At 32.0% G+C, this 19,060-nt stretch overlaps 1 long non-coding RNA gene across 1 annotated transcript; it reads right to left on the bottom strand.

Annotated features, from left to right (window-relative positions):
* Positions 1 to 229: 229 nt before the first annotated feature.
* LOC131052437 (uncharacterized) lies at positions 230 to 10,538 on the bottom strand. Its single transcript, XR_009107349.2, has 3 exons — positions 9,923 to 10,538; positions 1,634 to 1,735; positions 230 to 610 (listed from the first exon to the last, which is right to left on the bottom strand). It is a non-coding gene; the product is annotated as an uncharacterized LOC131052437 (long non-coding RNA).
* Positions 10,539 to 19,060: the final 8,522 nt, after the last annotated feature.

Below are 19,060 nucleotides of genomic sequence, written 5' to 3'. Positions count from 1 at the left end.
GAAGTAAACGCAATAAACACACTTCATATGGACAATAAATGCAATAAAAGTGAAAGGCAAAGTGTCAAAATTTAGTCAAAATAGATCAAATATATATTAATGCCAAACTTCAAAACCATATTTCAATAGACAATAAGTAAATTAATGTTCAAACACAATTACACTACAATTCACTTCATGACATTATAATTTCACTTCATGACATTATAATTGAAGGGCATTGCAATACTTAAATAATTAAACTACACTAAAAATGTCATATCATTGAATGTGATTAAATAAAAACAGATAACCAAAAAAAAAAATGGACACTAGACTGAAAAGAATGGACATGGCCAATGACCATTCCCCACAGCCTTGGGAAGGGGGCCAATTCAACCCCTTCCAAATAAAATTTGGCATTAAACAACGAATCTGTTTACATATCAATTTACAAATATTGATTTCAACAATTGATTCAAAAGTACAATATTTTCTTCAATTTTAAATATTAAATGTTGCATTCAGCAACCCATTCAAGATATCTAACATTTTTTTTGAAATTTTAAATATTACATTCCTTATTCGACTTCAGTAGCTACCCATTCAAGCCTCCAAACATTTCTAGAAACTACAAGTCAAACACTCAACATCAACCATGATTGAAATTTAAATCAATTCTCGTGCATATACAATATTTAAATATTTTATTATTCAAATTAAACTGACATAAGAAAATTCAATAAATAAATTTAATGAAAATACTAGAAACTACAAGTCAAACACTCAACATCAACCATGATTGAAATTTAAATCAGTTCTCGTGCATATACAATATTTAAATATTTTATTATTCAAATTAAACTGATGTAAGAAAATTCAATAAATGAATTTAATGAAAATACACAGAGTGTTGCAGATTCTTATTCATTGCCCAGTAATATCCAGGATTTTTAAAAATATCAGACTAACCTTGGAAATACCAATAATATCTAAATTTCTGAATGATTTTCTATGGTATTGTTTCTAGTGATATTGCCTGGACTTCTATTTTGATGGCTATTAAATCTATTGTAATCATTTTGTGAGATGTTAGGATTACAAATGTTTGGTAACCATGCATGCAAAATGCAGAACATAAATAAGTTAACCAAACTATTTGTAGAACGCAAAGGACAGAGAAATCTGTCAGAAGTTGAATACATGCAAACTGTAAAAATAAAATAAAAGAGGTAACACACCATTCAAAATAAAAACAAATAGAACAAAATGATTTCAGTGTGTGCACAAAATGGATTTGGCGAAATGGCTATGTCAGTAATGCAGCAGTCGATCCAAATGCACACAAAGATATCTTAATCTTAAATTACTATGTTGAGGATTTTGAGAATGTATAAAAATCAATTACATTTACAATGGGACGCCTGTGATTAAAATATCAAACAACATTGAAAACACAAAAGAATAAATAACCACCTAAAGCCATGCAGGAAGAGCATTGCAAAACAGAGACTCGTTTACAAAACCCAACAGAATTAAGAGAACACTGAGACCAATATAAAAACCCAATACATTTAAAAGAACATGAAAGCCCATATACAAGAAACATGAAATCTCACCATGCATGGATGATAAAACCAAGAAATAAGCTTACCTCGACAACATGGTGACCAAGATATGGTGAACTAGTTAAAATGGTCAAGCGGAGTAGTACTGTTAAAATGGTCAAGTGGAGTCAATCACCTACAACACTGCCCTGTTCAGAAAAAAAATATTAAAAAGTTAATATATAATGCCTTCGAGTGTTGATTGCTAGATACTATGTAGAGGATGCTAAATTTCATGCTTCAAACTGAAAGTGGTGTAGAGGATGCCACTATATCTAACTAGAATTACTAACTCAATTCAGATAATTTAGTTTAAATTTTAAATAGTCATTTGAGGTCTACCTGAAAAAAAACATCCTCAAATAGAGAATCATCATCTACACATTTATTTCTATCCTCTTGCATTTTAGATCTTTGTTTGTAATTTGTCTAGCTAATGTCATTAGCTATGAATTAACAGGTACCATCTACTCGTCTATCCTCATTAATGCTTCTGCTAAAAGTTCAAATTGATCTTAGATAAACATTAGAGTCATTTGGATCCTATCAAAATATATGGAAGAGCTTTGCCTAGTTGAAATTTGAAAAGTCTATAATGCTGGGAATGGCGATGCTGCATTTGTTCAGGGGATCTACCTCCCGAAAGTCCCAGCAAATTGTTGAAAATTTCAAATTCCAGATGTCTTGGCTGCAGAAGATTTTGGAATGAGGATTTGGCAGCACAAAACTCTTTTATCTGTACTGGGAACTTGCCGGCTTGTAGAGTAGAAGATATTTTGTTAACCTAATGAAGGCCTTGAACTGTGAAATATATTTCTGCAAATCTCGTGTTTTATATGGTACTATCTCTTGTAATATCTTGTTGTATTGACAAAATCTGAAGCGCTAAATACTTCATAGTAAACAATGATTTTTGGGATTATTATTAGAGAATAGTTTGTAATATGTTCATTTAAATGAGTAATTATTTGATAAATCACAAATTTTGAAAAGTGTAATGTCCCGTCCCTATTTTGAAATAGAATTTAATAATAAAATTAAAATATTAAAAATTAAATTAAAATATAAAAGAATATAAATAAATATAAATAAAATTTAATTTAGTTTATGAATGGTCAAAAGACATAAAATGAAAAGTTGTGACTCCTTCAAATATGAAATATAAAAGGGAGAAATCATCATCGATCAGATAAAATAGAAGAGCGGTTAACAAGAACTGGCTCTCAAGTATCGATCAACTTTAAATTGCAATCTGCCATCAGACCACAGCCTGGTACGCTGACTTTATTTTATAATTAGAACATTAATTATTATGTAATTTCATAAAATTAATAATTAAAGATGAAAGGCCAATCTATGACACATAATATGAGCAGAATTGTATTCATATATTATAAGCATTAATAATAAGAATAATATAGCAAATTGCATTTATTAATGAATTATTCTAAATAGAAGAATATATATATAGAATGGATATATGCAAATGGACTAAGTAAATTCCTATAAATAAATGATTAGAATATGTTCATAACATTTACATTCTTAATACATGAAGAATTATTATATGGTAGTCTAATCTTTAATCTTTCCTATTGCCCTTAAGAAGGATTGAATGTGGGAATGTTAGGGAGAGGCGGTATTAACACCTCGCAAGATAGGTAAGTCCTGCGGTGGAATGGACCATGCTATATCATAAAGGGCAATAGATAAGACCTGCAATGGAGTGGGCATGTGTTGCATCATTCAAACGCACTATTTGTGAAGGATAGCTTCTAGCACCCTAACATGGTTATTTCCCATCCTTCGTAGGGTTTGAGGATTAGGTTAGAGGTAGGGATTGGAGCTTAAATATAATAATTATCAAATGTATTATGAAAGCTAAATGTTCATTAGTTGCTGCCAATAATTGAATCTAAGCATAATAATTATATTGAAATATGTTGACCTTCCTAATAAGAAATATCATAAACCTTAATAATTAAGAATAATCCTCACGCTAAATTGATATAATTATAATTCTAGAACAAAAATTGGAAAGGGACATTATAAAAAGGAGATTGTTCTATTATGGAGGGCGTTATTTATTATCACTACTCGACTGTGTAGGGAAGCAAAGCAAAGCGATTCTCTAAAATTTGGTAGATTATATTTTATTCGACTTGGGAGCTAAATTATGTTGACTGAAATCACAAATGAATATAATCTACCAAATTTAGAGAATCGAATCAGACTGTGGTTTGACTCAATTTGAATTTTTAAAAGTTTCTTAGTAATGTCACACTATATTTTAAGGTGCGGGATAATACACGAAGGGTTTGGTATTTATACTGTGCAGTGAATCATTTTCCAATTTTCATACAAATGTAACATAATAATTAAGAAAGAAGATGATCTACCAAGAGTAAAGAACATCAATTATTTCATACTACTGCTGAAGAAAAAGTTCAGTACAATCGTAGCTTCAGAATTAACTAGTAGGTTCAGAATTAACTAGCAACAAGAGTGAAGAACAAGGTCAATGCAAAATCAATTGCAGAGACAAAACATTGATCTTTTCACAGCTGAAAAAACATTACAGACAAAAAGAGGTGATCAAGTGAGCCAACGATCATCTAACAATTCTAGCCATAATGTTCAATGTCATGGATGAGTGGTCCTAGGACAAGTTAGTACTCAACAATACAGACTAACCATGATGTGAACGTTTACATAATCCCAAGTGACCTATATTTTAGAAGACTAACTACAACCACAGAATATTCCTAACCGTTGTTGTAATTACTCCATTAATACTTGGTACTGTCTGTGGATAAATGATGGGTTTTAGAGCTAGTGGATTCTTGAGTTCGAGACAGATTTTGGAAGCCTTTTAAATGACAATAGTGGTTGCGAGTTGAAATTTGTTTTCAGGTGCGAGTCAAGGAATGTTTCAAATATTTTGGAAACTGTTTAGCACTCTTTTAAATGAAAATATTGGTTGCAAGTTGAAAATTGCTTTCGGGCACGAGACAAGGAATGTTTGAAAAACTGCTGCAAAGTATAGCCTAAATCTTCACCTTTTCAATGTTTTTCCTGATTTATGACTCTAATCGAATTCGTTTTTAAATTACTCAAATGAAACCCATCTTAGCTGAAATTTTAGAAGTAAAATTCACATAAATTAGTGAACGTAATCAAATCTGGTAATATATTATAATTACTATTTTCAGAAGCACAAAAATTTGCTCTAAAATCTCAATGCTGTTATTCTGAAAGGTAACCGAAGTCTTAACAAGCGATTTTGTAATTTCTAAACCCTTTTCTCAGAAAGCAAACTAACATGAAAACCAAAAAAAAAGTTCACAAATAGTGCAGAAAAACATGAAACGTTAAATTACTAATCCTCTATAGAAATAATAAGAATTACTGCCGAAAAGAGAGCCTGACAAATCTTCGGCAGCTATTCTGCCAATGATAAGCTTACGAGCTAACTGTATAATAGGATTGTGAAACCCTGTACATATTGGAAATTTCACAGTAGCATAACTACATAAATAAATAGATATTTTATAAGGAAAAATTCAATAAACATAAGACACTTACTGTTGGGGAATTTTCATTAATAAATCCTATTCTCAAGCTTAAAACCTTCCTCTTCTGAATAACTCCATCTACAGTTACAGGGGATTTGGCTGAATAATCCCTTATTTATTTATTCATTTATTTTATTTCTACAATTTTGAATAGCAATAACACTAACTACTTGCAAAATACACACTAGTTATCATTCCTTCATTTTAATTTTGCAGTATTTGGATTCAGAATACTATACAAAAAACATATGATAATATGTATATTTATCCCCCTCCCCACACATAACATGTAACATAAATTGCCAAGATCAACCATTAGCTTACTGAAATAAGACATACAGATACAAAGTTTATATAGTAGGATTGCATGATATTCAAGAGCTCCTGTATTACATTTACAGCAACCAACCATTCACAGTAAGGATATAACTGCTTTAACCTATAGATATATTTATTTAAGGATGTAAGGTTGGACATTGTATATGTTAGAATGGAACAATCCTACTAAAATGTAGGATAACCACTTCTACCTTTGCATTCTCATCTCAATTCTGTAGAAATCTCACAATTGTGACTACTGAGAAGGGAAGAGATCTCTCCCAAGTGTCGGGAAACATAAGTTGCTGTACTGGCTTTTGGGTAAGAATGTCTATCTTAGAAAACAGAGGAAATATATTATAATATTAATACATGTAATGCATTTGCAGTGTAAATTTGATGGTAGGGAAACCTTTTATGTTGGTAAAATTTGTTTACAGGAACCTAATTTATCATCCATTTCGCTTTTGCCACAACATGGCCATGGAACATATTAAAAAAAGAATCTATAAAATAAAGTTTTTATGCTATGTAACAGTCTCAAAATAAACATTCAGATCACAATTTTGCCCACTGAATTCCTTGCATTCAGGTGCTAACGAGGAAACCCAACTATTCCTCTTTTGCTGAATACCCAGAATCAGCAAAAGAAGACACAAGAATCTCAACCAAAACCAAAACAGTCCTCATTTAACAAAAAGGGAAGAGTATGATCATGCATCAAATGCAACCATCAAATAGGATGACAAGGTTGCCAAGCTCCGCACAATAGCCTCAGCAAGAGCCAAAATACTTGCCACACAAAACCTAGTGCCATCATGGCAGAAATAGGACAAGAACAAGTCAGACAGACACAAACAAAGAAGACTGAGGACCAAATGGATACCAAAGGAAATACAACATGGCCTGAACAAGAAACAGAGGAAGCCCCTGCACATAAAGTAGACGAGCGAGAATTCGAAAAATCCAATTAAAAAAACGGAGGATGAAGAAACACAAAGAAAAAAGGTACTCCAAGAAAAGCACCGTGCAAATCACTGACACCTTCCAGAAAACAAGCGAACAATTGGCAGAGTTGATTGGAGTACACATCAAGAAACTCGAATTCAACTGAGCTTAGTCACTAGACGAAAAAATAGCTTCCTAACACTCTGCTTAAAACATAGGCAACTGTAGCTTTGATAAAGGTGGCCAGGGAGACTACACTGTCAGAGCACGAGAAATGAATATACATTTGACTCCAATCAAATTCGTTTTTCAATTACTCAAGTGAAACCCATCTTACAAACCCATCTTAGATGAAATTTTAAAAGTAAAGTTTCACACAAATACTCAAATGTAAATGTATTTGCTCTAAAATCCCAATGCTGTTATATTCTGAAAGGTAGCGTAAGTCTTGACAAGCGTTCTTGTAATTTCTAAACCCTTTTCTCAGAAAGCAAACTAACCAAAAACCAAAAAAAAGATTACAAATGGAGAAAAAACCCTGCAACATTAAATTACTAATCCTGAAAAAATCTTCCGAAAACTTCTGCCAAAAAGGGCTCCCGTCAGATATTCCGCAGCATGCAAAGGGTTTCTCTAATTGGAAGAACAAGCTTCTCTATGATACATCATTTTACAGTTTGGAATTAATTCTCAACTCTATTGATTTTGCTCAGAGCTAAATGCAATGTACAATGCGAGTAGAAATGCATATATTCTATTTAAAACAGGATACATGAATTAGTGAACGTAATCAAATCTGGTAGTATATTATAATTACTATTTTCAGAAGCACAAAAATTTGCTCTAAAATCTCAATGCTGTTATTCTGAAAGGTAACCGAAAACCAAAAAAAAAGTTCGCAAATGGTGCAGAAAAACATGAAACATTAAATTACTAATCCTATATAGAATTAATAAGAATTACTGCCAAAAAGAGCTCCTGACAAATCTTCGGCAGCTATTCTGCCAATAATAAGCTTACGAGCTAACTGTATAATAGTATTGTGAAACCCTGTGCATATTGGAAATTTCACAGTAGCATAATACATAAATAAATAGATATTTTATAAGGAAAAATTCACAAATACATAGTTATTCTATAAATCGTTCGAAGTTTATAAAGATAAACATAAGACACTTACTGTTTGGGAATTTTCATTATTAAATCCTATTCTCAAGCTTAAAACCTCCCTCTTCTTCTAAATAACTCCATCTACAGTTACAGGGGATTTGGCTGAATAATCCCTTATTTATTTATTCATTTATATTATTTCTACAATTTTGAATAGCAATAACACTAACTACTTGCAAAATACACACTAGTTATCATTCCTTGCATTTTAATTTTGCAGTTTCAGAATACTATACAAAAAAACATAGGATAATATGTATATTTATCCCCCTCCCACACATAACATGTAACACAAACTGCCAAGATCAACCATTAGCTTACTAAAATAGGGCATACGGATACAAAGTTTATATAGTAGCATTGCATGTCCAGTATTACATTTACAGCAACCAAGCATTCACAGTAAGGGGATAACTGCTTTCACCTATAGATATATTTATTTAAGGATGTAAGGTTGGACATTGTATAGATTAGAATGGAACAATCCTACTAAAATGTAGGATAACCACCTCTACCTTTGCATTCTCATCTCAATTCTGTAGAAATCTCACAATTGCGACTACTGAGAAGGGAAGAGATCTCTCCCAAGTGTCGGGAAACATAAGTTGCTGTACTGGCTTTTGGGTAAGAATGTCTATCTTAGAAAACAGAGGAAATATATTATAATATTAATACATGTAATGCATTTGCAGTGTAAATTTGATGGTAGGGAAACCTTTTATGTTGGTCAAATTTGTTTACAGGAACCTAATTTATCATCCATTTCACTTTTGCCACAACATGGCCATGGAACATATTAAAAAAGAATCTATAAAATAAAGTTTTTATGCTATGTAACAGTCTCAAAATAAACATTCTGATCACAATTTTGTCCACTGAATTCCTTGCATACAGGTGCTAACGAGGAAACCCAACTATTCCTCTTTTGCTGAATACCCAGAATCAGCAAAAGAAGACACAAGAATCTCAACCAAAACCAAAACAGTCCTCATTTAACAAACAGGGAAGAGTATGATCATGCATCAAATGCATCCATCAAATAGGATGACAAGGTTGCCAAGCCTCTGCACAATAGCCTCAGCAAGAGCCAAAATACTTGCCACACAAAACCTAGTGCCATCATGGCAGAAATAGGACAAGAACAAGTCAGACAGACACAAACAAAGAAGACTGAGGACCAAATGGATACCAAAGGAAATACAACATGGCCTGAACAAGAAACAGAGGAAGCCCCTGCACATAAAGTAGACGAGCGAGAATTCGAAAAATCCAATTAAAAAAACGGAGGATGAAGAAACAAAAAGAAAAAAGGTACTCCAAGAAAAGCACCGTGCAAATCACTGACACCTTCGAGAAAACAAGCGCACAATTGGCAGAATTGATTGGAGTACACAGCAAGAACCTCGAATTCAACTGAGCTTAGTCACTAGACGAAAAAATAGCTTCCTAACACTCTGCTTAAAACATGGGCAACTGTAGCTTTGATAAAGGTGGCCAGGGAGACTACACTGTCAGAACACGAGAAATGAATATACATTTGACTCTAATCAAATTCGTTTTTCAATTACTCAAGTGAAACCCATCTTACAAACCCATCTTAGATGAAATTTTAAAAGTAAAGTTTCACACAAATACTCAAATGTAAATGTATTTGCTCTAAAATCTCAATGCTGTTATTCTGAAAGGTAGCGTAAGTCTTGACAAGCGTTCTTGTAATTTCTAAACCCTTTTCTCAGAAAGCAAACTAACCAAAAAACCAAAAAAAAAAATTACAAATGGAGAAAAAACCCTGAAACATTAAATTACTAATCCTGGAAAAAATCTTCCGAAAACGTCTGCCAAAAAGGGCTTCTGTCAGATATTCTGCAGCATGCAAAGGGTTTCTCTAATTGGAAGAACATCTCTATGATACATCATTTTACAGTTTGCAATTAATTCTCAACTCTATTGATTTTGCTCAGAACTAAATGCAATGTACAATGCGTGTAGAAATGCATATATTCTATTTAAAACAAAATACATACATGTTTGAATTTGAATGCATAAGGCTTTTAATTGCTGAACTCATAACTTCATATACGTGTATTTTTCCTTATAGAATACCTATGAATTTTTCGAAATAGTACCCTACCCTAACAATTTCAAATCCTATTAAGAAATCCAAAGAGGATGGAGAGGAGAAATATTTATGCCGTTCAACTGAATGGATGGAGAAATTCAATAATATAATATACACCAAATTCCCTTGTAAATGAACTACTTAAAACATATAAATTCTTCAAAATGAAAGAAAAAACAAGAGAACAGAGTATAAGATATACTGACCATTTTCTGTCCATAACTCCAATCAGCCAGTCCAGAACGTAGAATTCTTGCTGCTGCCTACCTCCATGCCCATTAAAAATGACGCTCCACAGAAAAAAAATACACAAAATACCAAAACAAAAAACTGCAATTCAAACCCAGAAAGCAAATGAAAACATCTGAGTATAGAAAGTAAAAATTACAAACTAAAACTGAGGAAAGAAAGACTCAAAGGCATGGCCACGCCAAAAGAAAAAATTGAACTTACAAAAGAAAACCAAAAAAATGGAAGAACAATATAATCTGCCCTGCTTCTCTAGTATAACTCCTTTTAAAAGAATTGAAATCCTGCTTTTTTCAACGGTAATACGATCTGTTTTTTTTTTTTAATTGAACAAAGCAATAAAGGATTACAAAATTGGAGCTAAACACGATCTGCTTTTTGCAACGGGCATTGTAATTTGAGTGCCGTTAGGGCACGCTCCTCTGAACGTCTGAAATCGTTTGGAAATCGATTCACAATGGATTGAATCTGCACTTGGAGTACAAATTCCATTCCCACTCGACACTACATTACTTTTCAATTTTATATTCGTTTTCTGAGTGCATTGCAGTTCGTAGGGATTTTTGGGCTATCTCTCAGTTTTTCAAAAACAAAATTAAAAAATTAAGTCTCTTACTATATTTTATTACTAAAATTTTAATAATTATGTAGATTAAGTACAATTATATATTTTTTTCATTAGATTAGATTAAAAAATATATGTAAAATATGTTGAAAATCATCTCTAAAATAAATGTTCTTCTAAAATACTAAACACCAAGAATACAAATCTAGTTGGAGACAAGTGGGGAGGGTTCTATTTTATTTGGAGTAATAAAATAACACCTCCACAAAAGCTTAAACATGGCATATTTCATGCATTTATCTATCATTTACATGTCAAATTGCTTCAGAAAAGAATTTTTGTTTACAGACATTTTGATGTCATTGTAGATGCCCTCGGCATAATTATTATTAATAAACAAGATTTAATGTTGAAAATTAGAGTTAAAATTAAGTTACAATTAGAATTAAAATTGATACTATATAGATTATTTTATTTTTAATTATTTATTTTTGGGGTTCCACTATATATAAAATATTTTTCTAAATTATCAATTGTTATTTCAAAATTTAAAATAATTATAAAATATCTATAAATATTTTAATCAATTATGTTATGCTTGTAATCCTAATTATTAATTATTTTAAATTATATAATTATTTCAAATGTTTTAATTAAATAATTTTCTATTAGGTTAGGCAATTATAATTAATATTTTGGGGATAATTGTAAACTCATATATTGACGAAAGGAATGAAAAGTGGTGATGCAAATGAAGAAAATTATATTTGGAGCCAAATTTATATGTGATAGGAGAAATGCTTTATTTGCAATAAAAAAGCTTGATATTAATGTTTCTAGTGAATCACATCATTATCTATAAAACAAATGATACGAAAGTTGTACATGTAATTTTAATTTATATAATAAATATAAGGTTGTTAGATTTTAAGTAAAATAATAATCTCTCTCTCTCTCTCTCTCTCTCTCTCTCTCTCTCTCTCTCTCTCTCTCTCTCTCTCTCTCTCTCTCTCTCTCTCCCTCTCTCTCTCTCTCTCTCTCTCTCTCTCTCTCTCTCTCTCTCTCACACACACACACACATCATTATCTGGATCTCTTCCTCTCTATTTATATCCCTACATCTCTACATCTCTATGTATATCTCTCCATCTCTATTTATATCTCTCCCTCTATATGTTGAGTCATCTCTCTCCCATTCTTCCTTCTCTCCCCCTCTTTCCCCCTCTTCTCTCTCTATCAATCTCTCTCCTTCTCTCTCCCTCTCCCTAGCTCTCCAATCTCTCCCTCCCTCACTCCCTCTTTTTCCCATATATCTTTATCTCTCTCCCTCTTTTTCCATATTTCTCTCCCTCTTTTCCCATATCTCTCTCTATCTCTCCCTATTTCTCTCTCTTTATCTCTCTCTCCATCTCTATTTTTCTATCTCTACTTCTCTCCTTATCTCTATCTATACCTCAGGTAATTAATTTTTATTATCTTACTAATTTAGAGGTTTTCTTTCAATCATGCTTAGACCCCTATATGTGAATGCATGGTTGATTTGAAGCTATCACTTCTCCATTTAGACCTTTGTTGCACATACAAATCACTTACTAAATGGCTTATTGATTCACCTCATGTACTACAATCGCTAGTTTAATTTTATTTTTTTGACACTATAGATAAAGTTGACTTATATTTTTGAAGTCAATAAAATATCATTAGTTAATTTGGTGAGATTTAAATAGCACATTATAAGTATTTACTATTTAGGTTGTGGTTGTATGTGAGTGCTTTTTCACCCTATTTTTTTGTCAATTTTCTTAACCCAAACCTTTTCTAGTTTTCATTATTGCATTTGTTGTTTGCATTCTTGTAGAAGTTTGTGTTTGTTGTTTCCATTATTTTGAAGGATTCTACCATTTGTAGACTACATATGTTTCAATTTTAACAATTACCAATGGATTGATCGCTACTTCATTTTGAATTCTTGATGCCTATCTTGTAGATTTGTTAAATGCCACTTGTAGTCTACATTCCCCCACTATTTTAGTTTTAGTTTTAATCTCACATTCCTTTCCTTACATAGATTGTTATTAAGTAAAACATTTTTTTGTTAAAAAAATTTATATCATAAAAATAGGATTACTTTTTTTCTACTTTTGGAAATGTGCACAAATCAACCCTAGAATAATCAATGTTTAGTGTTAACTATCTAAATTAATGTTGACTAAAAAAAATTCTTTCTAAATTTAGTGCTAACTAATTTTTCTAAATTTTAATTGTCTAAATTTAGTGTTAATTTTTTTTTTCTTGATAATATTAGTTAGAAAATGTTATTTTAATGTTTTGATGGTTTAATCTATTTATGAATTCACTCATTACAAGTTTTTCTTTATTTTTTATTGGTAATTTGTCAATTTTTTGTTAGAATTATTTTCTTCTCTTTTTTGTCTCAATTATTAGAATTTTTATTTCTCCTTTATTAGGATTTTATTATCATGGTTTTAGTTGCTTGTCCAATTTAAACATGATTTATATGTCACATGACACACTAACTATTTTAGAAATATTTTTTATATTTTATGAAGAAGTGTCTTTATTACTAATTATAAATTGTATACAACATAAATTATTCTAGAATAATTAATAACCATTGGTGTTTAGATAATTTAGAAATAAATGTTAGCTTTAAAAATTAATTGTGAAGGAAAGATGCACATAGCTTATAATCTAATGAGAAAGTGGGAATGTTCATATCTAGTAGAATCAATTTGTTAAATTATAAGATAATGATAATATTTGCATGATTGTTGTCCTTAAATTCTTTCCAAACCATCTTTAAACAATATTTGAGGTTTTTCACCAAGACATCAAAAAATATCACAAACAAAAAAGGAATCAACACAAACAAAATAATAATAAACTAAAACCTTTCAGCTTCCTTGCCTACTAATAACATCATATTTTAGAAGTTTCTTTTACACGCTCATTGCTTACAAAAAATGTGTTTTAAGATATAGAAAATGCAACTCAAACTTCATTAATATGCATGAAGTCACGTAGACATATAAACAAAGAGGTGCTTTTATCTTTTTTCTTATCACTTCTATTTTTCTATTTGAAGACATTGTTAGAATTTTTAACCAAAAGTGTCTTTGTTCTCAAATTTAACGATAAGGATTTTTTTTATCTGAGAGCCAAAATCATAATCTTGTTGTCATTCCTTCTAAGGAGGAGATTAGGAGTGTTGTATTTTCTTTTGACGTTAGTAAAGCTCCAAGCCCTGATGGCTTTCCTATGTTTTTCTTTCAGCACTTTTGGGATGTGGTAGGGGAAGATGTGTCCAATGTTGTTAAAGAATTTTTTGGAGCTAGATCTTTGTTGAAGGAATTGGATGCTAGCTTCATTGTCCTCATTCCTAAGAAGCAAGTGGATGATTCTTTGGATGTTTTTAGGACCATTAGCTTGTGCAAGTCCTTCTACAAAATTATCTCCAAGGTCCTTACATCGAGGTTGTTGAGTGTTCTTCCTCTTCTGATCTCTCCTCAACAAAATGGCTTTGTGCCAGGAAGACAAATCCTTGACTCCATCATCACTGTTCATGAAAACATTTATTCACTTTTGGAGGCTAAGTCTCAAGGCTTTCTTCTGAAATTGGACATTGCTAAAGCTTATGATAGGGTGGATTGGTGCTTCTTAAAAAAGTTCTTCAGGCTTTTGGTTTCTCTGGAAAGGTTATTAGTTTGATTTGGCAGCTCATTTCCACCGCCTCTTATGTTGTTATTGTCAATGGATCGTCGTCCCAATTCTTTAGAACCTCTATAGGTCTTAGGTAAGGTGATCCCATATCGCCTATTCTTTTCACTATAATGGCAGAAAGTTTGGGTAGATTCATTCATAAAAAAGTTGTGGAAGGATCCCTAAAAGGTTTCAAGTCATCCTCTACCAATTTGATTTTCTCTCATCAACAATTTGTTGATGACACCATTTTAATGGGTAGCTCTTTTTTTGGAGAAGACAGAGTCATCAAATCGATTCTCAACACCTATGAAAAAAGCTTCTAGACAGATGGTTAATAGAACTAAAAGTTTTATCTATTTTATCAACACCCCTGAGCAGCGCCAAATTATGAAGATTGCTAACATTCTCGATTGCCTCATTCGTAAGCTCCCCTCTACTTACCTGGGTCTCCCTCTGGGATCTAAACCTTCTGAGTCCTTCTGGCAATCTCTAATTGATCGATTTAATAGGAAGTTGGCTGGGTGGAAAAACACCCTTTTGAGTCAAGCTGGTAAAATTCAGTTGTTGAAAGCTACTCTTCAAAACCTCCCAGTGTATGCACTTAGTTTGTTCAAAATTCCCTCTAAATTTGCTGAAATTATTGACAAAATTCAAAAAATATTCCTTTGGTCAGGGGTTGAGGAAAAGAGAAGAATCCCTCTGGTTGCCTGGGAGAATGTCTGCAAGCCTAGAAGATTTGGTGGATTGGGAATTAGAAGCATTAAAACCTTTAATAATGCTCTTTTGTCTAAACGGGTCTAGAGGTCTTATGACTGTAGAAGGGAATGGAGCACCTTATGGCAGAATAAATATCTTTCTAATGTTCATTCTTTACAAGATTTTTTGAGTTCGTCTCATATCCCCACTGGATCTCATCTTTGGAACAATATCTTCAAGGCTAGGGATGTGGATAGCTGGGGAGCCTATTGGAAGCTGGGGAATGGAAGAAAAGTCCGGTTTTGGGATGATTGTTGGATCGGGAATCACTCACTTGCTTCTAAACCTACTTTGGGATCTTTAAGGGATCTTTGTTAGGTCCTGGAGACAACTGAGAGGGGGGGGGGGGGGGGGGGGGGGGTGAATCAATTTTCCAACAAATTCAAACCAAAATTAACTTAACCAAAACTTAATGCTTAATATCGGTAAACCAAACTTTATGCCGGTAGACAGTTTTATCAATTAATTGCAGTATCGATAAAGATTAATGCATGAAACAGAAAGACAATAACATCCACAACACATAACATAGATATTTGTACGTGGAATCCCCGTAAGGGGAAAAACCATGGTGGGAAGCCTTACCCAAAATCAGATGATACTACTGCAGATAGTATGTGTGTACAATATGGAGTCTGCACAAGCAAAAAGGCCAACTGCCTAGAGCTCACTTCTCAAACACAAAATGGGAGTCACACTAACTACATTTGGATGGTTAAATCCAATGATAATGTACTGCTTAAAATAGCATCTTCATATGTTGGATTCAGTACCGGTTTAGCTCTGATATGCCTTCTTCACCTTCCTTCAATCTTGAATGATGTATGCGTGTACAGCTCTACTTATTTCGCATATACCTTATTACAATCTTTTTTCCCAAATCCCATATTAATCTCATAAATGAGATCTTTCATTTATACCATAACCTAAGACCAATTGAGTAGGTTGGCTCACTAAATATATTACAATAAAATCATTTACAAATGAATCAATATTTGATGCATCATGTCAGCTCAATGCATTTACAATAATAATAAATCATCTTCATAACATGTCGTGTTGATCTAGAATAGATATGCTTACCGGTGCATAACCTAGACCTATTTATCGATAATAGCAAATATGTAAACCCGAATAGATCAATAATCAAATCGCCAAAACCAAGTGATCAAATAATGTCTTCGACATAACCAAGTAGTCTTCAAGTCATTCCAAGTGCCGGCGAACAATATAACCTACCGGTGACTGTGCACAAGCCACTGAACATACCGATGAACATAACCAAATATCTCCAAGTGTTGATAAATGTTGACAAGTGTTAACAAGTGTTGACAAGTGTTGACATCAATGACAAAACCAATGCAACACATCCAAAATACCAACAATCTTCCCTTTTGACATTGATGGCAACATAAGATGGAAAAACCATCTAAGTGCCAAAGCAGAAATGCCAAAAACCAAAAACCAACAATCTCCCAATTAGATCCTTAACCAGAAGTCAAAATACATAATATTTCTCCCCTATGAATAATCTCTCCCAAAGATAATGTGTTTTTCCATAATATCTCTCCCCTTTTGACATCAAATGCCAAAGCAATACAAAACCAAATACAAACAGTTCATAGAACTTATTACAAAATACCAATTCTCCAATTTATCCAACTACTCCCCCTGAGAAGTAGCTCTCCTCATCAAAGTCGGAATAAAAGATTTTTTTGTTAATTTTGTCGGTTGATGACAAAACATCAACTATCTAAGTCTCTACCGGTGGGGGTAGAACTCCAAGCTGCTCTATGAGATATTCAAATGTCTCTTTAGGCAAGGGCTTAATAAAAATATTTGCAATCTGCTCTTTAGTATTCACATAAACCAATTTTACTTCTTTTGCTTCAACATTCTCTTTCAGAAAATTGAATTTGATATAAACATGTTTAGTCTTTGAGTGAAATACCGGGTGCTTAGATATGTCAATTGCCATGAAATTATCATAGTAAATGATTATAGGTTCCTTGCATTTTACTTTTGGAAATGTGCACAAATCAACATTGAGGCGTTTAGTGTTAACTATCTAAATTAAGTGTTAACTAAAAAATTTTCTTTCTAAATTTAGTGCTAACTAATTTTTCTAAATTTTAATTGTCTAAATTTAGTGTTAATTTTTTTTTTCTTGCTAATATTAGTTAGAAAATATTATTTTAATGTTTTGATGGTTTAATCTATTTATGAATTCACTCATTACAAGTTTTTCTTTATTTTTTATTGGTAATTTGTCAATATTTGGTTAGAAATTATTTTCTTCTTTTTTGTCTCAATTATTAGAATTTTTATTTCTCCATTATTAGGATTTTATTATCATGGTTTAGTTGCTTGTCCAATTTAAACATGATTTATATGTCACATGACACACTAATTATTTTAGAAATATTTTTTATTTTTTATGAAGAAGTGTCTTTATTACTAATTATAAATTGTATAAAACATAAATTATTCTAGAATAATTAATAACCATTGGTGTTTAGATATTTTAGAAATAAATATTAGCTTTAAAAATTAATTGTGAAGGAAATATGCACATAGCTTATAATCTAATGAGAAAGTGAGAATGTTCATATCTAGTAGAATCAATTTAATCAAATATAGTCCTTAAGAGAGTAGTTTCAATCAAAATGTGATATCAACTATTATTGAGTTATTTGTCTAGCAAAGGATAAGATACAAAATATTTCAAACTCTTTGAGTATTCCACGCTTTTCAAAGCTTAAGTAAACCTCAAGGCTTTACTTACAAGTATTTTCTATCATGCAATCATTTGAGTAATATGCAAACAGTTGTTCATCAGGAATAGGCAATCTATAATCAATTCAAGGGCAAGTTTGAATGACAAGAGGTGAGATCTACAGTTCATATATCAGTTTGCATCACTTCAAGAGAGAGCCAAGTGCAGTTTCCAAGGGAGATGCAACAATTAAACATTAGTTAAGGATACATCTTTTGCATTAATTGACTATCAATTTGAGACAATTCTCACCCCATTTTTGCATGGTTTTTAAGTAATTTCGACCCAAGAGGCTACTTTCATGCAACTAGTTGGAGCGAAGTTCGAGGAGACTCAATCAATTCCACCCTTGGTTATTTTTTAAGACCTCTCTTATAAGTCTCTTCTTCTTCTTCCATCTTTTTCTAGTTTTTTCTTTTCTGCATACACACAACAGAAAATGCAATTGTAACTCAAGCATCATAACAACAATAGATTCCTTTCAAAGCATAAAAGATAGCATATTTCCTTCTGGTTTGATGAAATATTGTGATTTACCCTTTGTTTTATGTCATTTATGCTTTGTGAAGCAAGTAAATTCATGCTAGTTTTAGGTTATATGATGTATTTATCAGGTCTTCAATCAATTTTAATTGTGAAAATATAGTTTTTCCTTCAAGCAAGATTGACTTAAAACCTGCATATAACATATTTATGCTCTACATGATCTACATTGAGTTGTGAACCAAATTTGAGGTCTTTTGAAGCTAATTGTGAATCAGAATAGGTTGCTTGGTCAATTTAGGTGCATCACCTCCTATTAGCTATAGAATTTCATTTTCTCTTTACCCCTTTTCTCGGTCAAGCTAATAGTTTACGAGGTTTTATAAAGGGAACCGACCCTTCATCTGGAGGTTGACTTTCATCATAGGCAACCCACAAGCTTGAAAATCATCTCATGTTTCACAAGACTGCTAAGTTTTATACTTAGCATTCAAGATGCAATCCTCGTGACAACAAATAGAAATACACACCCTCATTACAAACTTTGGCTTTCAACCAAATTATGCAAAAACAATTGACTTAATGTACTTTGCACTTTACTCACTTGAGCTATTATTTTTTTTACTCAGTGCAGACAACTCATGTTAACATTGAGTTGGGAACCCATGTATGCGTACAAGATCCTGAACTAGCTTGGATTGATGGAGAAATCTAGAAATCAAACAACAAATGGAAAGATGCTAAAAAGTTTATACAATGTATACAAGCCTCTTTTGACATTTTGTTAATTTT

The sequence above is a fragment of the Cryptomeria japonica genome, chromosome 8, assembly GCF_030272615.1.
Source record: "Cryptomeria japonica chromosome 8, Sugi_1.0, whole genome shotgun sequence".
Classification (NCBI taxonomy): domain Eukaryota; kingdom Viridiplantae; phylum Streptophyta; class Pinopsida; order Cupressales; family Cupressaceae; genus Cryptomeria; species Cryptomeria japonica.
Note: the sequence above shows the minus strand (reverse complement) of the source record. Positions and strands in the feature narration are given on the sequence as shown.